This window comes from Halictus rubicundus, unplaced genomic scaffold (genome assembly GCF_050948215.1).
Source record: "Halictus rubicundus isolate RS-2024b unplaced genomic scaffold, iyHalRubi1_principal scaffold0271, whole genome shotgun sequence".
Lineage (NCBI taxonomy): Eukaryota > Metazoa > Arthropoda > Insecta > Hymenoptera > Halictidae > Halictus > Halictus rubicundus.
In genome coordinates, this window is record NW_027488812.1 from 159,394 (window position 1) to 182,001 (window position 22,608).

General features: G+C 37.9%; 1 long non-coding RNA gene and 1 other non-coding gene across 2 annotated transcripts in view; both read right to left on the minus strand.

The window, feature by feature from the left end:
* Positions 1 to 1,553, minus strand: part of LOC143364104 (uncharacterized) — a 59,208-nt gene extending 57,655 nt beyond the window's left edge. The window contains exon 1 of the long non-coding RNA XR_013083994.1: positions 1,532 to 1,553. This is a non-coding gene — a long non-coding RNA (uncharacterized LOC143364104). The remainder of the gene's footprint in view (positions 1 to 1,531) is intronic.
* A 15,759-nt stretch (positions 1,554 to 17,312) lies between these two features.
* On the minus strand, positions 17,313 to 17,415 carry LOC143364112 (U6 spliceosomal RNA). Its single transcript, XR_013083995.1, has one exon. It is a non-coding gene; the product is annotated as a U6 spliceosomal RNA (small nuclear RNA).
* Positions 17,416 to 22,608: the final 5,193 nt, after the last annotated feature.

The window sequence follows — 22,608 nt, forward strand, 5'->3', positions numbered from 1 at the left end:
GAAGAGGTATGGGAGATGAAGTAAATGGAGAGAATGCATTGGAATGGAGTGAAAGAGAGAGCAGCCGGAAGAGGAGGTCCAGGAGGCGGGGGAAGGATGTGTGAGGTTTAAGGAGGGGGGAGAGCAGAGAAGCATGTGTGTGTGGGAGAGGGAAAAATAAGAACGCGGCGGACATTAGTGTAAGATCGTTCTCTCTCGCTATGGCGTGTTTTTAGGATACGTTTAATTAAGTTAGGGTAAGTTAGGATAAGTTTAAGGTTAAGATTAGGGTAAGAGCGAGCGAAAGCGGGAGATGTAATTAAAATTTTAACCCGAGGGGAATCAATAATTGATATATATATATATATGTCGGGGCGTGATGGCAGCGATGCACCCCGTCGGCAACAACGCGTAACGCCTATAGGACTTAGTTTAATTGTAAAATAACGATTTACCGTACCCTGATAATTGCCCTGCGAAGGGGCAATAAAACAGTCCCTGCGTACCTGCGCTACCCCTCTTCGCGCGCGGGGCAAAGGGAGATGCGAGACAGGGTACCTGGAATGATGGGCTGGGACCCTGTTGAACGTGACCACGGGCGACAGAATAGTTTCCGGGACGGTAGAGCGAAGACTAGCTTTGAGGAAAGCGACTTCTCGAGAGTAAAAGAACAGAAAGACGTACGCGAACATTCTGTGCGGCCCGTGTGCTCGTTGACGTGTCTCTCGTTGCGCTACGCGATCCGGCATCGCGTGTACGTGTAGAGTCCATACGACGTTCGCGTAAGCGCGAAAGGAGCGAAACGATGGAGAACGACGACGGACAATCTCCGACGGGTCCGAGGACGGAAGAGTCCGCCCAGCCTCCGACATATATATATTAGACGAAGTGTAAAAAATTTTTTTCTTAAATTTGAATTGGTCGGAATCGCAAAAGAAATAGTAAAAGTTGGTTTTTCAGCTTTTTTATCTGAGCCTGTATTGAAAATTTAAAGAATGTATTTGATTCGCTGGAATAAATTATATCCATGCTGAAAATTTCACAGATATTGGTTAATTCGTTTACGAGTTATAAACGATTAAAAGTGCGATTTTAAGTCGAAAATCGTGAAAAACGGCAATTTTCCACTTTTAAGCGTTTATAACTCGTAAACGAATAAACCAATATCGGTAAAATTTTCAGCATGGATGTAATTAATTCAAACGAATCAAACACATTTTTTAAATTTTCAATACAGGCTCAGATAAAAAAGCTAGAAAAACCAACTTTTACTATTTCTTTTGCGATTCCGACCAATTCAAACTTTTTTCAAAAATTTTTTACACCTCGTCTAATAAACTAAACCTTTTATGTTGCTTCAAATAGTGTAGACTCAGTTTTGCTCATTAGTGTATGTATATATAACGCTAAAACTCAAGGAACATAAAGAATATATTTCGCAGAAGTTATAAGGGAATAGCAATCTCTAAGACCCATATCCTATAAATTCCAAATTCAAGGTAACAAGATCTATTCAAATTAAAACATTAATAAAGAAATAATGAGAAAATACCTGTGAAATTTCTTCTTAACTGTTGAAAACAAAACGCGAGGCCCTGGGGTGACCGAGGGACCAGTCAGTGAGGTGAACAGCGAACCCACATTGCATCCAATAGCCAGCCTCACACACTTGAAAACACTGAAAATAAATAATAACATGTATTCAACGGCATAAGGTAAAGTTTTCAAGCTACTACACGCGGTAAGGAAAATAAATTATAGGGACAACCTGAGAATAAATGAAGGGATCGTTTGCGGTGCGATTAGAAATTGTCTCTACCTGAAATACTTCGACTTGTGCACTTCATTTAATGTTTATAAACTCAATGAATACATATATAGAAACAACTTATAGTGATCATGAATAAATAACTTCTGTGAATATGATTGCAAAGTGAAAAAACATTGACCACTTCGACTCGATAATTTCATACCTCGCTTCACGTAATAATGTATATATATATAAGGCGCTAAAACTCAAGGAACTTAAAGAATATATTTCACAGAAGTCATAAGAAAATACCAATCCCTACGACCCATATCCCATAAATTCCAAGTTCAAGAAAACAAAATCTATTCAAATTAAAACATTGATAAAGAAATAATGAGGAAATACCTGCAAAATTACTTCTTAAGGTCGATGCACATCTCACCGGCCCGGCCGGCCGGCTCAAAATTATAACCCTGGTTTTGGCCCTAGCGTTTACTGGCGGCAACCGTGTCAGGCTTTGGAACCGAATTTCTTCTCTGGCCTCTCGACCCTTTCCAGATGGCCTTTCGAGAGCGCGTTGACAGTTCCCTGCTGTGCGTGGCACAAAAAAAATGTTTTTAGGGGCTCCACAGCTCCTTAGGTAATCTATCCGTACCTCTCCTTTAAAACACCATGGAAATAGGAAACGTTCCTGGCACTTACAATTAGTGAAACAGCATCGCACATCCTTATACAGGGTGATCCACACAATTGTTTCAAGTCATAACTCCGTTATTATTGCATTTACGAAAAAATGATAAAGGAGAAAGATAAATGGTTCGAAGAGCACTACATCTGTAGGCCTTATTTTTTTTAGATGCTGCAGTGCATGTGCAATTAACAATTGCATCATTTCTTTAAATAGAATAGATTCTTCCTTTCATTCTACGTAAAAAATGATTAGGGTACCATGGCAAAAAAATTATTAGATCTCGAGATATTTTCAAAAAATGTCTTTATTGAAGAAGATACTCAAACACTTCATAACTATGTTGTAAAGGTAAACACCCTTTCGACATTGTTATCATAACAGAAACCGATTTGTACGAGTGAGCATTTTATAATTCAGTAGCAAGTCACGTATCGTAACTCGAGTACGAAAACTAAGATTTTGAAAAAGTGTAGCTGTATTTCACTAAATACAAGAAAATGTATGACATTTTTTGAAAATATCTCGAGATCTAATAATTTTTCACATTCAACATGTGTTTTTGATTCACAAGAAAAATTACCTGCCTATTTAAAATACGACAGATGTTCCCCTCAAACCCAACAAATGGTAGCTCGAACCTATAGCTCCGAAAGGGAGTACCGTATTATTAATTATTCTGGTAGCTTTTTCCTAATAACGCTCAAATTCCTTAACAAAGTATTCCCCATCTATTACCACGAGGGACTCTGAAATGTTCTAGTTAACAGCTTTTGAAATAAATAATGACGAATTGTTTCACCGCACAGATTGTCAGATGATATTCTTTCTTTTTCGTTAGCGTGGTAATAAATTGTTATTTCGTTTGTTACAACGTTCAAATTCCTTAACAAGATCTATTACCACGAGGAACTCAGAAAAGTTCTGGTTGATAGTTTTTTAAATAAATACAGCATGTTCATTCTGTCTTCGTACTGCCACGCTACGAGCCGGCCGGCTAGCCTGCGAACATTCTCGTCGAGAATGCTAGCCGGCTAGCCGGCCGGCTCTAGCATTGGGCAGCGAACCCCTGGGGTTCTGGTAGCAGAGGACACGCTGTGCCTTTGTTCCGAGCCTCTCGAACCCTCTCTAATAGCTGTCCCGGACCCCAAAATGCTTATAAACGGGGAAAAAACGGCCGGTCGGCCGGCCGGTGAGATGTGCATCGACCTTTAACCGTTGAAAAGGAAACATGAGACCCCTGGGGTGACGGAGGAACCAGTGCGTGAGGTAAAGTGCGAACCAGCATTGCATCCGTTGGCCAACCTCACCCATTTGAAAACACTGGAAATAAATAATAACATGTATCACTCAATGAATACATATATAGAAACAACTTATAGTGATCATGAATAAATAACTTCTGTGAATTTGATTGCAAAATGGGAGAACATCGACTCGATAATTGCATAGGGTGGATAATAAAAATCTCCTTGTACATTTTAACCAAAGAACCCTCCCGCGCCCTAAAGAACAAATTCGGTCATTCAAAATAGGCAGAAGTTTACATCAAAATAGACAGTTTTTGCAAATATCTCGGAAAATAAAGAGACCGCCGTACTGTGCGGACAAATGGCCTGTTTTCGGGAAAACTAATCAAAATGTGTACTCCAAAGCTAATCGCCATAATACGTACTTACAACACACGGCACTGACACGAATGGCTGCTCTGAAGTGAATACTGGCCGACGCTCGCGAGCGAATGTTCGATGGCATTCCTTCGACCGCCTTCGGAACCGATCTTCGCTTCTTTCTCTGCAGCTTCCCGTGGACCATCGCCGCGCCGCCGCGTATACAATGTATGTTGGCGGTTCGTCGGCGTGCTCGTCGCTGCGCGATGCCCAGGCTGCCACATGTCCATTTTCATCTGTCTTTTTCGGCGGTTTATTTGACTTCGAATAATTTCCGGAGACGCGTTCGAATGCTGTAACGAGGACGAGCAGTCAAAGACTGGCGCGCGCGTTGCAATGTATGTGGTTGTATCGCCCAATGACAAAGCAAGGATCAAATAAAACTATAGTCTATATATAGACACTTATGAATCGTAGTTCTTTTTAGACCTTTGAAATTTTGAATCATTTCATTTTTGGTTTAATTTAGCTTTACACATGAATTTATTGACTCTGTTGTAAACATTTATTTCATAATAAAAAAAGAGAGACCGAGGTGTGTGCATGAATAATAGTGGTAAAGTATTTTTAAGTTATAACATTCACAAAACATCGTATCCGGAGCTAATCTAATCATACATTATCATTATTAGGATCATACTCTTATGCAAATGTACGTAGACTTTTTGACAGTGATACTGAAATAAATGTAATGTAACAATTACAATTTTTATTCTGTTATAACGTCTGACACCTGATCGTTCCATACTCCGGGTAAAAAAAAAACATGTCCACTTAGGACCCTCCTCCCTATAAATATCCAACATTTAATAAAATTGAAAGATTCCCTTTTCAGTTCCTTTCTTATTCATTATCTAACACGCCGGTGTTTCCATCTCGTATTCATCAGTCAGCTACACATCTGTAGGTAATACCATACCTCGTCTATGGCACAGAAGAGGTATAAGAGTAGACCAATCACCATATGCGGTTTCGTGTCTCACATGTAAACAACTGCTTTTCTTACGCCCTCTACGCTGACGAACGATAAATGTTGGAACTAGATCTACAAAAATTATCAAATGTGGTCAAATACAAATGATTGACGAGTTATGTACATATCTGATGTTATGATCAGAGTTATGACAATATGTTCAAATTATATTTTTTAATTTGATGTCATTATGTTATATATCTACAATTATCTTTATCAATACAATATTAATAAATATAGATACCATGTTTCCAAATTATAGAAATACAATTTTCATAAATCTTGAACGTAAATAACATTTCTCCATACGTATAATTATTCGCATTTCTACAATTTTTTAACACTATTAATACGCATTCATTTTGAATATCTTTTGTAACTGAACTTGAAAAAGAAATTAAATTGAAATTTACTATATATTTCCATGTATATTTCATTTAAACAACATAAATTTTAGCTTTAAAGAATCATGTAAAATATCAATTAATATTAATTGTGAAATTCGAAAGAGTCAAGAATTAATTAATCAATAATTATGTAGTTGATCGTTTTTTGCGAGATGTCAATCTATTTCACTATTCACTCAGAACGTAGTTGTATTATTTTTTTGCACGTTTCTAATGAGAAAATAAACGACGAACGCAACGTACGACACGTACAAACACTACCGCATTCATCGAGCTCGATCACACTTGTTCAGTCGTGATGCCAGAATCGCGTGACGCCGCACAGTGGTGCCAAATGGCCAAAAAGCGGCAAAAAATCTGTAAAATGAAACTGTCCAACGAATTTGTTTGAAAATCTGTGGAAAGATTGCCACAGTTACAACGCTTATTTGGCAAAAAATTTTTGCACAAAGTTGTTAATATTAAGTAATATGGGCTAATCGAAAATCTCTGTTTTCTGCCCATTTTTTATTTATGGAAGCATAAAACAAATCCTTTAATAGATTTTGGTCTGGAACTAATCGTTTTGGCAAGGTGTAATATTGATCTAACTTTGTGCAAAAATTCATGAGACCCTTTCGTCACAATTTAAGTTTAAATATCAACTTTCAGAATTTCCAAGGGTGAATCGTGCGGAAGCTACGATTATTTGATTTTCCAGGTGAAATTTTTTAGGAATATTTCTAATTAATAAAGAAAAATGTGAAGTGCATATGATTTATTAATTTTTCATGTATACAAAAATATTTAATAACAATTTTTTTTATCTTACATAAATTATTTTTATAGCGTTCATTGGAGCACTACCAAAAAATACCTGTTGCATTTTTGCGACAGTGGTCCAGTGAACGAAAACTTTGTTTATTTAACATAAAAAATTGTTATTAAATATTTTTTAATATGTATGAATGTAATTTTTTTTATTATCTGATATGTATCCCTTAAAAATTCCACCTGAAACGTCAAATAATCGTGACTTCCGCGCGATTCATTTTTGGAAATTCCGAAAGTTGATATTTGAACTTAAATTGCAACGAAAGCATCTCGAAGTATCTCATGATTTTTTGCACAAAGCTAGATCAATATTATAACTTGTCAAAACGATTAGTTCCAAATCGAAGCTATTCAAAGGATTTTTTGTATTCCTCCATAAATAAAAAATGAGCGTAACGCAAAGGGGCTTCAGGTTAGTCCATATTACTTAATGTTAAACAACTTTTTTTGGAAAATTTTTTTTTGCCAGTTAATAGTTGAAGCCATTTGCAATAACCCATATGATTTGTAGATCCCTAAGTATTCAATTATAGGCGGAGTAATTACATAACTATCGCACTGAAAACTGATGAATTCTCAGGAACGAGGAAATGGTTATTTACCATGCGTATATCTCCATAAAACAAATTTTTTCAAAAATCTGACTGGCACATCATGCACGTACTATTAGGCTATACAAAAATAATTTCTTTTTATAAAAATCAAAAATTTATAAAAAGGATTTTTTGCCGCCTTGGCACCACTGTGCGCCATCCCACGTGAAGGGTTGGGGGGGGGGGCACTCTCTCGTACCGTCGTCTCCTTAAGGCTCGTACAGACCTGAACATTTCGACGAACATTGCGCCGAACAGCGAACGAAACGCAAGATCGCGGCCTTCGGTTCGCCGAAATGAATGTTGATTTTTGAGGTTCGGCGCGCCGTTCGGCGCAATGTTCGTCGAAATGTTCAGGTCTGTACGAGCCTTTACGTTGCTTCTACTATGCACGCGCTACACACAAGCGTACCCCTATTCTGTCCGTGTGAGCTGCCTGCTCGACTGTTCGAGGCGTTCCACCGAATTCACGTTACCAAAGTTTCGAGCGCCTGAGCCGCAATCGATTCCCGGTTCGGCGAGGCGCACATTTTGCTACAACTTTTAAACTAAAAAAGATATCAATGCGAAATTTGGACTAGAAATCTTTTTTAAAGATCGGGTTTAATGGCGCATACTAAAATATGTTCTATATTTTTTACATAATTTTTTTTTGTTGATTTTTAAGACAGAGCCGGATAAGATGGTCAAAAGTGCCTCCAAACCAAATTAATTTTTAGTCGTACCATGCTCAACAAAAAATTACGAAAGTGTTCACGAGTATTCTACCTAATATCATACACGACTGAGATTTTTTCAGAATTTTTGGCTGCAAAATCAATTTTTAAACAAATCCGAATGCATAAAATTGCCGATTTTATATCGAAGTTTTCAGTTGAGCACGTTTATTGGTCTTATTTTTTATGGGTCGTATTTTTTACAGATTTTCCAGATTATGCAAACGCGTTTAAGAAAATTGGATAGTTGGATTTCCAATCATTTGGACAAAGTGCACATTTCGAATTGAAGTTTCAGAGATACCAGTTTTATAAAAATTCAGTAGTTAGATATTATTGAAACAATTTTTCCGAATTTTTTCAGAATTTTGTATAAATTGCATCGTCGTTAAAAAAAAAACAAAATCAATTATTTCGATGCCTTCTGATCGTTTTGTAGGTGTATTATGTAATATTGAACATTTTTATATTCAGGAAAACAGTGTAGAACCTGCAATATAAAATATTTTTTTTTGCGTTACATTTCAATATATGACTGTGACTCTCAACAGTTTCGGTTGGCGCTGGTCGTAACATCTCCGGCTGAGAATCTGTTGGTCCGGGATCGAATCCCGCATCGAATGAAAGTTTCAATTTTTAGATATTTTCAATACACCTTCAGAAAATTGTGGCGAATGAATTGATGAGGGACTTTTCCTGGTGAAAATGTGTCCAAACTGGAGTGTAATCGAACAATTTTTATTGATACTTAATGTTGATAGGGAATCGAGGATTATTGGCAATTTAAGCTTTTATATTTTTAATGGGAATAATAATTTTAATTCTAATAAGTTGTAGAGCTTATCCCGATGAAAACGAGTCCAAACACGACATCATTTGGACTATCTTTAATGAGATTGTAATTTTTATCGTAACATTACGTATCACTGAAACTTGTTCGATTATACTGGAGTTTGACCTCATTTTCATCAGGAAAATCCCCTCCATTCGCTCGTCACAATTTTATGAGGATATGTTGAAAAATATAAAAGTTTAAACTTTCATTCGTGCGCGATTCTCCACCCGGTTACATTGTATGTCGTCTGTCGTCGCTGGGTCTTTGAAGCTCCGCGCTCGGCAAAAGTTATTCGAAGATTTATTCGAAGCCTTTGAATAAAAGATACAGATAAAAGATGAAAAAATTATTCGAAGTTCGAATAAATCCGCTTCGAATAAAAAAAATTATCTTTATTCGTCGGATAAATTCTCGTCGGATAAAAGTATTTATCTGATACTCGTCGGATAAAGATACTTTTTTTATTCGAACCTTCGAATAAAGATAAAGTATCTTTTATTCGAATCGTTATTTAAATAATTTTTCGGCGGAACGCGTCGAACAGTCGAGCTGGCAGCTCACACGGACAGAATAGAGGTACGCTTGTGTGTAGCGCGTGCGTAGTAGAAGCAACGTAAGGAGACGTACTGTTGCCTTCGTCGTTTATTTTCTCGATACAAACGTGAAAGAAAATAATGCAACTACGTTCTCAGTCAGTATTGAAATAGATTGACATCTTGCAAAAAAGATCAACTACATAATTATTGATTAATTAATTCTTAACTCTTTCGAATTTTACAACTAATATTAATTGATATTTTGGATGATTCTTTAAAGCTAAAGTTTATGTTTTTTAAATGAAATATACATGAAAATATATAGTAAATTTCAATTTAATTTCTTTTTCAAGTTCAGTTACAAAATATATTCAAAATGGTTTCGTATTAATAGTGTTAAAAAATTGTAGAAATGAGAATAATAATTATACGTACGGAGAATTGTTATTTACGTTCAAGGTTTATGAAAATTGTATTTCTATAATTTGGAAACGTAGTATCTATATTTATTAATATTGTATTGATAAAGATAACTGTAGATATATAACATAATGACATCAAATAAAAAAATATAATTTGAACCTATAGTCATAACATCAGATATGTACATAACCACCGACGAGATATATATAAAGACTGCCAGCCTTACGGGAGAATGTGTCGCTCGAAAAATGCGGTGTTTTCTACCGCCCTCTAGGATAGATTTTGGCTGTAGTAAGAAACAGAAGGCCAACGACGGTATTTCGTCGGTACAGAAGACCACTAAGGAAATTCTCGTCGTTGAGAAGGTGAATCATCACGGACTAGGCCTGCAGCCAAGCTCGTATATGCGCGCCGAGCTCAGGTCGAGTCGAGCCGGGACTCGCTTTTCGAGTCGAGTCGAGTACTCGCACGATGCGAGCTGCTCGCAACGAAGCGAACGGCTCGAAATAAAATCAGGCGTAAAATGACATGATGCGAGTTACAGCGGGAAGATCAGCACATCGATATTATCAAGCATTTTAGTATATTGACAATGCTAAATGTTTGCGATGTTTTATTATGTATTTTGATAGTGAAATGTAGATTCAGAATTTGTATAACCCTTATTGAAAATAATTATGCAATAACAACTATTTCCTAGATTTATGTAAATAACTAGCTGTGATCTGTAAAGAACGGTATTTTATATATTCCTTTATATTATACTCCGGTTCACTGTACAGTCGTAAAAATGTGTTGTCGCAAAATTGTTTATAATGTTGAAAATTAACGTTAAACCAAGTTGGAAGTTGGAAGTTCCAACAGCCTGTCATTCGGTACTGTACAAGTATAGGTGATAAGATTTAAAAGGGCATAGCCGATTAAGATGGTCAAAACAATTGGAACCGCAAAAAGATTCCATTTCAAACAGTATTGATTTCTTGATTTTCTGGAAATGACAGAAGTAGATTTCAAAATTCTTTTCACGGAATCTTACCAATTTTCACAGGCAATTTCATATCTGGCGGAAATCGTAGACGAACACAATAATATAAATATTCATTGCCTAATCAATGTTACTTCAATATTTTTAAAACATTAAAAAAATATTGTTAAAATCACATGAATAAATAATATAAGAAATTGAAAAAATAAAGATGATGTATGGGAAAAAACATTTACCACCGACGGGATAAGAACCCCAGCGTATCCGCTCCTTAGTTCGACGTCCGGCGATGTTACAAAACTTTACGAACATTCTGGTATATATCACACAAAATACAATTTATTCTTTCTCTTAAATCACATTTCTTAGGTCAAAGAATTACCTGTTTCAATTTAATAATGCTAAAAATTACTTAATATATAGCTGCGATAAAACCAACAAGTGTAACTTTCCTCCTAATAGCAAAAACGTCGAAAAAATTCGGTTTTTATTGTTTTTTTTTTGACGATGATGTCCCACAACAAAACATCTAAAAAAAATTGACGACACTGCCTGTTATAGTACTTTAACAAGGAACTAAACAGTAGAATAGCATGTTTTCAAATTTTTTGAGAAATTTGCATTTTTCCGATTTTTTTGGAGGTTTTCATTTTTTTTACGACCACAGTTTGTAACAAAAAAAAATCTGAAAAAATTATCAAAAATCAGCCTTAGAATCCAAAATATGTCACATTTTTTTCAGAATTTTAGAAAGCATCAGAGTGCGGGAAATACGCGGAGAAGCGCGAAATCTAATTTACCCTGTAACTAACCTCATGGGCAAGATAGGGGGTTGAAATTTTACTCAGAGGGGTTTTTCCTCTAAGGGCAGTTTTGACCATAAATCGGCTAGGCCCTTTTAAAAGGATCTTATCTTTTGCGAGCGCCGAGCTTCAAAGACCCGGCGACTGCCAAACGGCATACAATGTAAGCGGATGGAGAATCGCGCACGAATGAAAGTTTAAATTTTTAGATTTTTCAACATATCCTCATAAAATTTTGACGAGCGATTGGAGGGGGTTTTCCTGATGAAAATGAGGTCAAATTCGAGTGTAATCGAACATGTTTTACTGGTACGTAATGTTACGATAAAAATTACAAAGACAATCCAAATGATGTCGTGTTTGGACTCATTTTGATCGGGATAAGCTCTACAACTCATTCGTATTAACAATATTGTCCTGATGAAAAACATAAAAGCGTAAATTGCCAATAATGCACGATTCTCCATCCGCTTACATTGTATGCCGTTTGGGAGTCGCAAAATACTAAATGCAGTCCAATTTGTACCGCGTTTAGTGTCATTTTAATCAGAAGAATGCCACGAATTAGTTGGCGCAAGTCCCATAAAAAAATAATGAAAAATAAAGAAGTTTTGCAATTGGATTGGTAGTTGTTTCACACCGATATCTCGTGACTCTACGAGCTCGGAACTTCAAATACCAGCGACCGACCAACAGCCTACAATGTAAGCAGATGGAGAATCGTGCATTATTGGCAATTTATGCTTGTATGTTTTTAATCAGAACAATATTGTTAAGACGAACGAGTTGTAGAGCTTGTTCCGAACCGTGTACACGGTTGCTCCAACAACAGTTGAAGATATGCGTCAGCGTATCATCACAGCATGTACGAATATCACGTCGGATATACTTATCAGAGTGCAACATTCCTTCAGAGCTCGTTTACAACAATGTATCGACGCAGACGGCCATCATTTCGAACATTTATAAAATACAGGTATTCTGCTTCCATATTTCAGTTTTATACGTTTTTTCTGTCCTTGACCTTGAATGACCTTGGACTTATTATAGTCACTGAATTCCTAATGAAAGGGACTATCATTGTAGGTGTTTAAAAAAGGGTGGTTCCATTTAAAAAAAGTCAAGGTGACCTTGATATCTCCAAAAAAATGACATAAAAACAAAATTTTTTTTGCATCGTGTCACCCCCATTGTACCATTCAACTTTGTCCTTATCATATTTTACGTATCTTTAGAAACAACAAAGATATTTGAGGTGCTAACGTTTGGTGACTCACCCTGTATACATGCTATTTACATTGGTCTTAATATTATTCGCCTATTTACCTAGTTCCTTGATCTGATTGTTAACTATATACAGCGTCCGTATTTTACAATGTTGTTCTTTATAACGGTAGCGGCGCGAGACATTTTACCGACCGTTTGTATTCGCCTTTCGCGGTTCTTATTGTGACTACCCTAACTATGTCGTCTTGTCCGGAATGAAGTTTGGTTACCCGTGCGAGGGTCCATTGCATTGCAGGTAAATTGTCGTCCCGCACTCTTACGATACTGCCTATTTCTATTTTTTCGGGTTTATGTTTATGCCATTTTTTACGTGTGGTCAACTCGTGGAGGTATTCCTTCCTCCATCGTTGCCAGAAATGATGTCGCATTTTTTGCACATGCTGCCAGGACGACAATCGACCGGATGGAATGTTTGATATTTCGTAATCGGGTATGCCATTTAACGTATCACCAATCAAGAAGTGTGCTGGTGTCAAAACGGATAAATCGTTTGGGTCGGAGGACAGAGGTGTTAACGGCCGTGAGTTGAGAATCGCTTCAATTTGATTGATATATGTTAATAACGTTTCGTACGATAACAAGGTGTCGCCTATTACTCGTGTTAAATGAAACTTTAGTGATTTTACGGCAGCTTCCCAAAGTCCGCCGAAATGCGGGGATCGCGGTGGGATGACGTGCCATTTTATGGATTCGTTGGCCAATATGTTCCCTGATTATCCGCAATCTTAATCAACGCGGTCGATAACAATACTTTCGAAGGAATATTAATAGAGTTTAATGAGGTTTTTGGAGTTTGTGTGGCCTGATTCGAATTCTGCGTGTCTTTTTTGAAAATATCTCGAGATCTAATAATTTTTTTGCCATGGTACCCTAATCATTTTTTACGTAGAATGAACGGAAGAATCGATATGTGCAAAAAATATGCATTTCTATTTAAAGAAATGATGCAATTGTTAATTGCACATGCACTGCTGCATCTAAAAAAAATTTAAAGGCCCACAGATGTAGTGCTCTTCGAACCATTTATCTTTCTCCTTTATCATTTTTTCGTAAATGCAATAATAACGGAGTTATGACTTAAAACAATTGCGTGGATCACCCTGTATATACAGTGAGTGTAAAAAGTATTCGCACACCTCTTGTAGGCGTTGTAAAAAACCATGTATTTCTCTATGTAATTGCACACATGTTTATAAAACGAAACATAATTGTAATTTTTATATATTTTAACTACATACTGTCACATAAATACACTTGAAAAAGTTTAACGTTAACGAGAAAAATTAGAAACTATGAGACGTGTCTCTAAATTGGCGCGCAAAAAGTATTCGTACAGGTACTAGAATGTACTCGAAAGGCGTCCGATTGTTTATATTATGGTTTAGCGGGACCCGACAAATAATCAGACAGGGTCTTTGATGAACAGTCTAGTGGCAACCTTCTGCAAAACCAGTCAATTTTTATAACATTCGGTAAAATGGGTCATAAAGATAAGGAAACAAGTGAGACTGAAAGAAAAATTATTATACAACTGCATAATCAGTGTAAATCATTGCGAGAAATAGCAAAAACAATTAATAGGCCACACAGCACTATACAAGGAATTATAGATCGATATGGTGAACGAAAAACCAATAAAAATAAAGCGAAATCTGGTCGCCCTCGAAAACTTAGTTTACGCGATGAACGTTTTATAGTGCGTGAAATAAAAACAAATCCTAAAATTAGTGCCCCTAAGATCGCTGCTGAGCTTGCAAACAACGCTGGAGTAAGTGTATGTTTCAGCACTATTCGTAATTGTTTACGAAATAATGAATACCACGGCCGAGTTGCTCGCGAGAATTATTTCGTAAATGCCGCAAATAGAAAAAAGAGACTTGATTTCGCGAAAAATAATATTAATAAGCCTATCGAGTTTTGGCGAAGAGTCATATTTACTGATGAAAGTAAATTTAATGTTTTTAGCTCTGATGGCAAGTGTACGGTCTGGAGGAAGAAAAATACAGAGCTACAAAAAGAAAATCTACGTCCCACAGTAAAACACGGCGGAGGTTTGGTTTATGATTTGGGATTGTATGAGTGCTGCTGGAGTGGGGTCATTACACTTCATCGAGGGAATCATGGACCACAAAATATACCTAAACATACTAAAAACCCATATTGTAAGTAGTGCAGAAAAAATGGGTATAAAAGACAAGTTTATCTTCACTCAAGGCAATGACCTCAAACATACAGCACGCAACACAAGAAAGTGGTTGCTTTATAACACACCGCAATATTTGAAAACACCTCCACAATCACCGGATATTAATCCGATCGAAAATTTATGGGATCTGTGTGATAAAAAAACTCCGAACCCGGCATATTTCAAGTAAAGAACAATTAAAACTTTCTGTTCAAGAGGAATGGTGCATTATTACAGACGAAATCCCATCCAATTTAGTGGATTCAATGCCAAGAAGACTGGACGCAATTATACAGTCGAAAGGCTATCCAACGAAATATTAATTTAATTTATTTTCGCAAATTATAACACGTTTATTGCTAAATTTGTTACGTGTACGAATACTTTTTGCATGCTAATTTTTAGAGACTTCAGACTGTTTTTAATATATCTCATTAACGTTAACTTTTCGTTAATTTATTTATGTCACATTTTGCAGTTGAAACATATAATAATCGTAATTGTGTTTTTGTTTTATAAAAGAATGTACAATTACATAAAGAAATATATGGTTTTCTAAATCTATAAGAGGTGTACGAATACTTTTTACACTCACTGTATATATATAATTGCGAGAAGTGCCCGAAAACAGGCCATTTGTCCGCACTGTGCGGCGGTCTGTTTATTTTCCGAGATATTCGCAAAAAACTGTCTATTTTGATGAAAAATTCTGCCTATTTTGAATTACCGAATTTGTTGTTTAGGGCAGGGGAGGGTTCTTTCGGTAAAATCCACAAGGGCATTTTTATTATCCCCCCTATGAAATTATCGTGTCGAAAGGGTTAATGTTCTTCCACTTTGCAATCAAATTCGCAGAAGTAATCTATTCATGATCACTATAAGCTGTTTCTATACTATATGTATCGATTGCCAAATGATTCCTTCAAATATCTCGATGCTTTAAATTTGACTGTGATTTCGGACCTGACATGAGTATAGAAATGCTGCGAGTGGAAATACTGGAACATTTCGGCAAGAAAAAAACGTAGATAAAGCGAATATATACGAAATAGACATAATAAAGGATTTATTTTGTACATATTAAGAAGCAATATTTTATTCACTATATTGTCTTTTAATCTATTTCTTTTTTTTTACTAATTATTTCGCCAGTCTTTGAGAATACTCCTTCGGAAGGAACAGATGTTGCCATAACACAAAGATACTCCTTTGCAAGCTTTGATAGTGTTACGTCCCAAGTGGTATGAATTACGATCTTAAGAGGATAGGACGCAGTTTCGAACCTACCTGCATACACCGGCTATGGTTCGGGAAATTGAGGATCGTTTAAGTAACTTTGTACCCTTATTTTGAAAACAACAAAATTATTGATTTATTCAAAGTGTGGTTCTGAATCAGAGATTACAAATTTGATTTTACAAATATGGTTTATATAGCGCATATACTGGAGTGCTTACAAATAGTTTGATTATAATAATAATAATAATAATATTAATATTACCGTGATCACGGGTTCGGATTCGGTTACAATATACTCTGACTGCTGACACTGGTCTTTGAAACGGTTTGTCGCGAAACAACTGAACGAACTATTTTAACTTCACAAGAGACTACTGTACTATTGACTATGACTGAATAACTGATTGTTCACGATTGCCTGACTGACTGACTGACTGTTTATAACTGAATTTTAGGAGTTGGTCCCCCTTTTTATAAGATGCACAATCCTTTGTTTTTCAAAGATGCTGGCACAGGAGTCTCTACCTTGCATCTTTTTATCTTCTTGATGTCTCCTGACTAGTCAGCTGTATGCCGACAGGATCTTTTTACCATGAAGTCGGCGTCTTTTCTTATAATTTGGCATAATTGGACACCTTTCCTGTTTGTTCTCAGCGTGTAAACTGAGAACGCTTATCTGCGAGTCTTGCAGGAAGAAAAGTTGGAGTCGTTTCACGTGCTACCTTACTGCGTAGAATTTTTAACATATATCCTAATCCTATTTTTACTTCTCCTCGTGCGACATCATCGGTTGTCCATGATAATTCATAATAATTCTTCATCTGAGGGTTTATTCGTTGGCGGTCGAACCACCGGACGTTCACTGCCTCTGTCTGCTGGGACTGTGATTGACTGCAATTCTGTTCCCCGCGGGGGAAAAAAAAAACAGTAATAATCTATCTATCTATTATAATGTATCTATCTATTATAACGTATCTATCTATTATAATCTATCTATCCATCTATCTGTGCATTGTGCGGCCACTTCTTACTTACAGTAACGAGCAAAACTGAGTCAACACTATTTCAAGCAACATAACTTTCTAAAAATTAGATCAAATGACTTGAATTTTATTGAGAAGTTAGAAGGATTAGTTTATTAGACGAGGTGTAAAAAATTTTTGAAAAAAATTTGAATTGGTCGGAATCGCAAACAAATAGTAAAAGTTGGTTTTTTCAGGCTCTTTTATCTGAGCCTGTATTGAAAATTTAAAGAATGTATTTGATTCGCTCGAATAAATTATGTCCATGCTGAAAATTTCACCGGTATTGACTTATTCGTTTACGAGTTATAAACGATTAAAAATGCGATTTTAAGTCGGAAATCGTGAAAAATGGCAATTTTTCCACTTTTTGTCTAAAGGGTGTGTGCCTGGATCACGCGAGTACTCAACAGCACAGAACGCTTCACGATTTTGCGTGTTATCCTTGCGCAGGGACCATGCTAATCTTCTCTGTATCGTTTCAAATTTAGTATATGTGCTGTCGAAGCAATTACATGTCAGACACAACCTCCATAATTTCCAACCTGGGCGTTTGATATGTCCCACCGGATATCTGGTGCAGCGAACGGACGATTATCGTCTGTGAGTTATGCACGATCTAACCACGAAATTATACTAAAGGCATAGAACATGTCAAGACACAACACAATCGTCCTACATATTTCATCGTCCATTACACAAGTATATATCATCGGAATTATATCATATTTGGTTTAGTTTTAATCAGAAACATGTTGGTAAATATGTTGGTAAAAGTTTCATAAAAAAAATAATGACAAATAAAGAAGTTTTGTAACTGGATTCGATTAGTCTTCTGGTCTCACACCGATACAGCCGACAATGTGTGGCACACTTCTCGGCGACGACGGCTCTTGACCTTTGCTGTTTTCGCCGTTTTCACGTCAGTAGCGTTTTCAAGTTATAGGTTTCTTATGACTTGAAGACGGTACGACGGTTTCCAGCGTTCCCTGTGTAGTTCAAATGGGACGCTCGGCGAGAACCTCCGATTTCGTATCTTGTCAGTAAAAACGGCGGACTGACAAACAACGAGATTTCACTGTAATAGGCAGTCCTTATAGTAATAGGTATATATTATCTGTAGGGAGTTTTCTATTTTTTAAATATTTACCTCTTTGTGTATGCACAGGATCACGAGCAGGTTGAGCCCATTTACGAGCAGACCCAGGAGGGAGCACAGCAGGATGGGCACGTCAACAAAAGAAGCCGCCATGTTCGAGTCTCTTGCTGAAACACGCCATTCGTAGCTTTATCTTAGTATTAAATAACGAATTTGTACGGTGTCACGTTGCCCTGATTTTCGGCCCGTCCGACGGGAGAAAAACCCGGGCAACGGCGGGTTTTTACAGACCGTGAAGCCGGGCCACGTTCGGCCGCGCGAAACGTGGTCCACCCGGGACAAACGGCGCACAGTGGTGCCAAGGCGGCAAAAAGTCCATTTTATAAATTTTCGATTTTTATAAAAAAAAATTATTTCTGTATAGCCTAATAGTGCGTGCATGATGTGCCAAAGTCAGATTTTTGAAAAAAAATTTCTTACGGAGATATACGCATGGTAAATAACCATTTCCTCGCTCCTGGGAATCCATCAGTTTTCAGTGCGAAAGTTATGTAATTACTCCGCCTATAATTGAATACTAAGGGGTCTACAAATCATATGGGTCATTGCAAATGGTTTTAACTATTGACTGGAAAAAAGAGTTTTCCAAAAAAAGTTGTTTAACATTAAGTAATATGGACTAACCTGAAGCCCCTTTGCGTTACGCTCATTTTTTATTTATGCGGAATACAAAAAATCCTTTGAAAAGCTTCGATCTGGAACTAATCGTTTTGGCAAGTTATAATATTGATCTAGCTTTTTGCAAAAAATCACGAGATACTTCGAGATGCTTTCGCGGCAATTTAAGTTCAAATATCAACTTTCGGAATTTCCAAGAATGAATCGCACGGAAGTCATGATTATTTGATGTTTCAGGTGAAATTTTTAAGGGTTACATATCGGATAAGAAAAAAAAAGTGACATTCATACATATAAAAAGATATTTAATAACAATTTTTTATGTTAAATAAACGAAGTTTTCGTTCACTGGACTACTGTCGCAAAAATGCAACAGGTATTTTGTGGTAATGCTCCAATGAACGCTGTAAAAATAATTTATGTCAGATAAAAAAAATTGTTATTAAATATTTTCTTATACATAAAAAATTAATAAATCGTATGCACTTCTCATTTTTCTTTATTATTTAGAAATATTCCTAAAAAATTTCACCTGGAACATCAAATAATCGTAACGTCCGGAAAATTCACTCTTGGAAATTCTGAAAGTTGATATTTAAACTTAAATTGCGTCGAAAGCATCTCGAAGTATCTCTTAAAATTTTACACAAAGCTAGATCAATATTACACCTTGCCAAAACGATTAGTTCCAGACCAAAATCTATTAAAGGATTTGTTGGATGCTTCCATAAATAAAAAATGGGCAGAAAACAGAGATTTTCGATTAGCACATATTACTTAATGTTGACAACTTTTTACAAAAATTTTTTTGCCAAATAAGCGTCGTACCTGTGGCAATCTCTCCACAAATTTTCAAACAAATTCGTTGGATAGTTTCGTTTTTACAGATTTTTTGCCGCTTTTTGGCCATTTGGCACCACTGTGCGGCGTCTCGTCGACTCGATTTTCGCGACGGTTCTCTCAAGTTCGGTACTCAGAACGGGCGCCAGGCACGAGGACGGTGCCACACGAAAAATTACGCTAAGACGCGAATCGGCCGCCGCGATCTCGATTCGACGAGCACCGCGCGATATCCTGGAAAGCCCCTACACGGGTCAGGGTTCTACGTGAAAGAAGGACGGGGCATTCCCCGCGGCGGGAAAGTTGCTCAGAATTACGACACACGAAAGTGGGCTTCTACTTTACATTTATTGTCGTTCGGGTGTTACAAAAAGCTGCCGGCAAAACCCGGCAGCGGTGGTCCGAGAAGCCCGCACGATTGTACAAAATACACGACGGATGGACGGTCGCTCGCGCTTATCGTACCCGAAACACAGCTTCTCGCAGGTGTATTCGGCAGCTGCCCTCAAATCGTTATCATACGCCGCAAACTGTTACTTATTATAGGCAACCGTTAAGGTCCAGCTTTCCCAGGTGGCCTTGATCCGCCACAGTGTGCGTGCCTGCCGTGTGCGTGTGCCATGGTGTGCCGCACACAACGCTAGATCGTACAAGATTGCAAGGGTTCGGGAGGCGTCAATTTATGGCTCGATAATGTAAAGATGGGGCATGTCAGTGGTCAAAAGCGGTAGATGAAGTGTACTTGCTCGTGCATGGACGGGAAAGACCAGTGATTTCGGCTTTCCTCACGTCGATCACTCCGTCGCGATTAATTAAAGCCGCGCTCGGTTATTTGTAAGAGGTGAGGTGTTTTGAGTGTTACTTCAACAACTTGTTAATAACAATAACTTTAATAACGGTAACGTGTACAAAACATGTAGCGGAAACGAGGAGTGTATGTTTAAAGTGCCGGAAGATTTGCTGAAGACTGGCGACGCGCTCGCAAAGATGGATATTTAAGGGCTGTAATTCTATGGTGGGGGTGGTAAAATGAGAGGAGAGAATGGGTGTGAGGATGGTGAGATTTTCCAGACGCGCTGTCCTAAAATGCGTGGAAAACTCGGACGAGTCCCGTCGCTTCGGGTTCACGACTCTTCGACCCTTAGACTAATTTATGGTCGGGGTTCGAAGTGCTTGGCGTTGCGTGTGCTGAATGTTATTGGGAGGAAGTTGGTTTTTAGGATTCGACATTGACCAGGCGCAGTCTTTGATTGTTTCTGTTCTGGCATTCGAGAGTCTAGGAAGAGTCCCGTCGCGTCGGGCATAAGGGTTTTCGCTCCTTGAGGTAATTTATTGCGGATGGTCGCAGTGATTGTATTTCTGTCTGACATTCGAGAACTCTTTTATGGGTCTCGCATTTCGTTGCGTCCCAACATGAAGGATAAATCTAGAGCGTTTGCCACCAGGCAGGTCCTACTTTTGCGTTGTCGAGCAACATTTTGCATTATTCGGTCGCATGATGCCGAATGCCCGAAATCTGCTATGCAGATGACACCCTGATTTATGCCGTGGGGGAGGACTGGAGGAGGACCAGGCACCACGGTGAGGCCGTCCTGGACTGCATGGTCGGGCGAATTCGGAGGATGGGGCTGACCGTGGCCGCCGCAAAGACCGAGGCGATCTGGTGGTATGGATCGCCTCGGCCGTGGCGGCTACCCCGTGGTCAAGACCTCCGGATTCGCGTCGCTAAAACCTCCGTCGAGATCGGGCCCAGGATGAGGTACCTGGGCCTGGTCATAGACGGCCGCTGGCGATTCGAAGGACACTTCGGGCTCCTCGCCCCCCGACTGGAGAGGAACGGCAGCCGCCTCGGGAAGCTCAATCCGAAGGCTCCAGGGATGGGGACACCGGGTGGGCCCCTCCGCCCGGGGTCTTATAGCGTAGGCAGTGGGGGAGGTTAAAACCTCCCCCGGGGTATGATGATAGCTGGGAGGTGTCCTGTTGAGTACACGCGCGATCCAGGCACCTTCCATTTAGCTTAGGTGGGCGTGGGTTTTTTAGTGGGTAGCCCCTTGGGGATCTTTCCCCAAGGGGTAGTCCCACATAACCCCGACTCCCCCCAGGGGGTCGGGGTATGCCTAATGTCATTTTCCCCACGGAAAAAAAGGGGGGGACGTGGGCAAATTTTGAAGCATAAACCTCGTTTTCATAATATCCCTAATAATATTTTTACTTCACAGAAACATACCTCCCGACCCCAATATAACACTAGATTTATTATTAACAATAAGTAATGTGTCGACTAAAGATAAAAGATTTAATAGACAAGTCGATGCACTTAATCCATGTAAAAAAAATGTTAAGGAGATAAGTAATACAGCCCGTAGATGACTAAAGGCCGAAAGTACTCCAAAAATATTTTTCCGGAAAATTATTAAAAAATAGTTTAAACATAGTTAAAAAATGTTTTTACAACAGCGTAACAACAATCATACGGTTAGAAATCGAAAAAACATCTAATTAAAGAAAAAAAAATTGGACCCGGGCGAGATCCGAACCTGGTCCATAGCTACTGCACCAACCGGCGCCGTTGAAAATACCTTCGAAATATTGGGATATATCCTGCGTAGTATAATTGTTGTTTTTTGTATTACGCAATTTTTAAAGTCTGGACGATGTTTCCCTGAACTTAGAGATGTTTAATATTACATAATATATTTTTACGATAATCATAACTTAGTGTTTCACGGAAAAAACGCCGAAAAAAGTGGTTTTTATTTTTTCCTACTATGACGCACCAATCGCAGGAATTTGAAAAAAATTGAGCATAATACTTAGGGCAATATCTAATTGCCAAATTAATTCTGTTCTAGTGTCTCTTCGATTTCCATATGAAATCTGCATTTTTTCGATTTTTACAGCCAGAGTTTGCAACCGAAAAATCTGAAAACGACTCAAAGTATGTGGTTTGGTGTCCGAAACGTGTCAGATTTTTTTCAGAATTTTAAATGGGGAAAATGGGCCAAAAACTGGATTTTCGTTTTTCCTCTATAACTACCCTTACAGATGTGCTATAGATGTGGTAGGCTATCGAATGACGCAAATTGG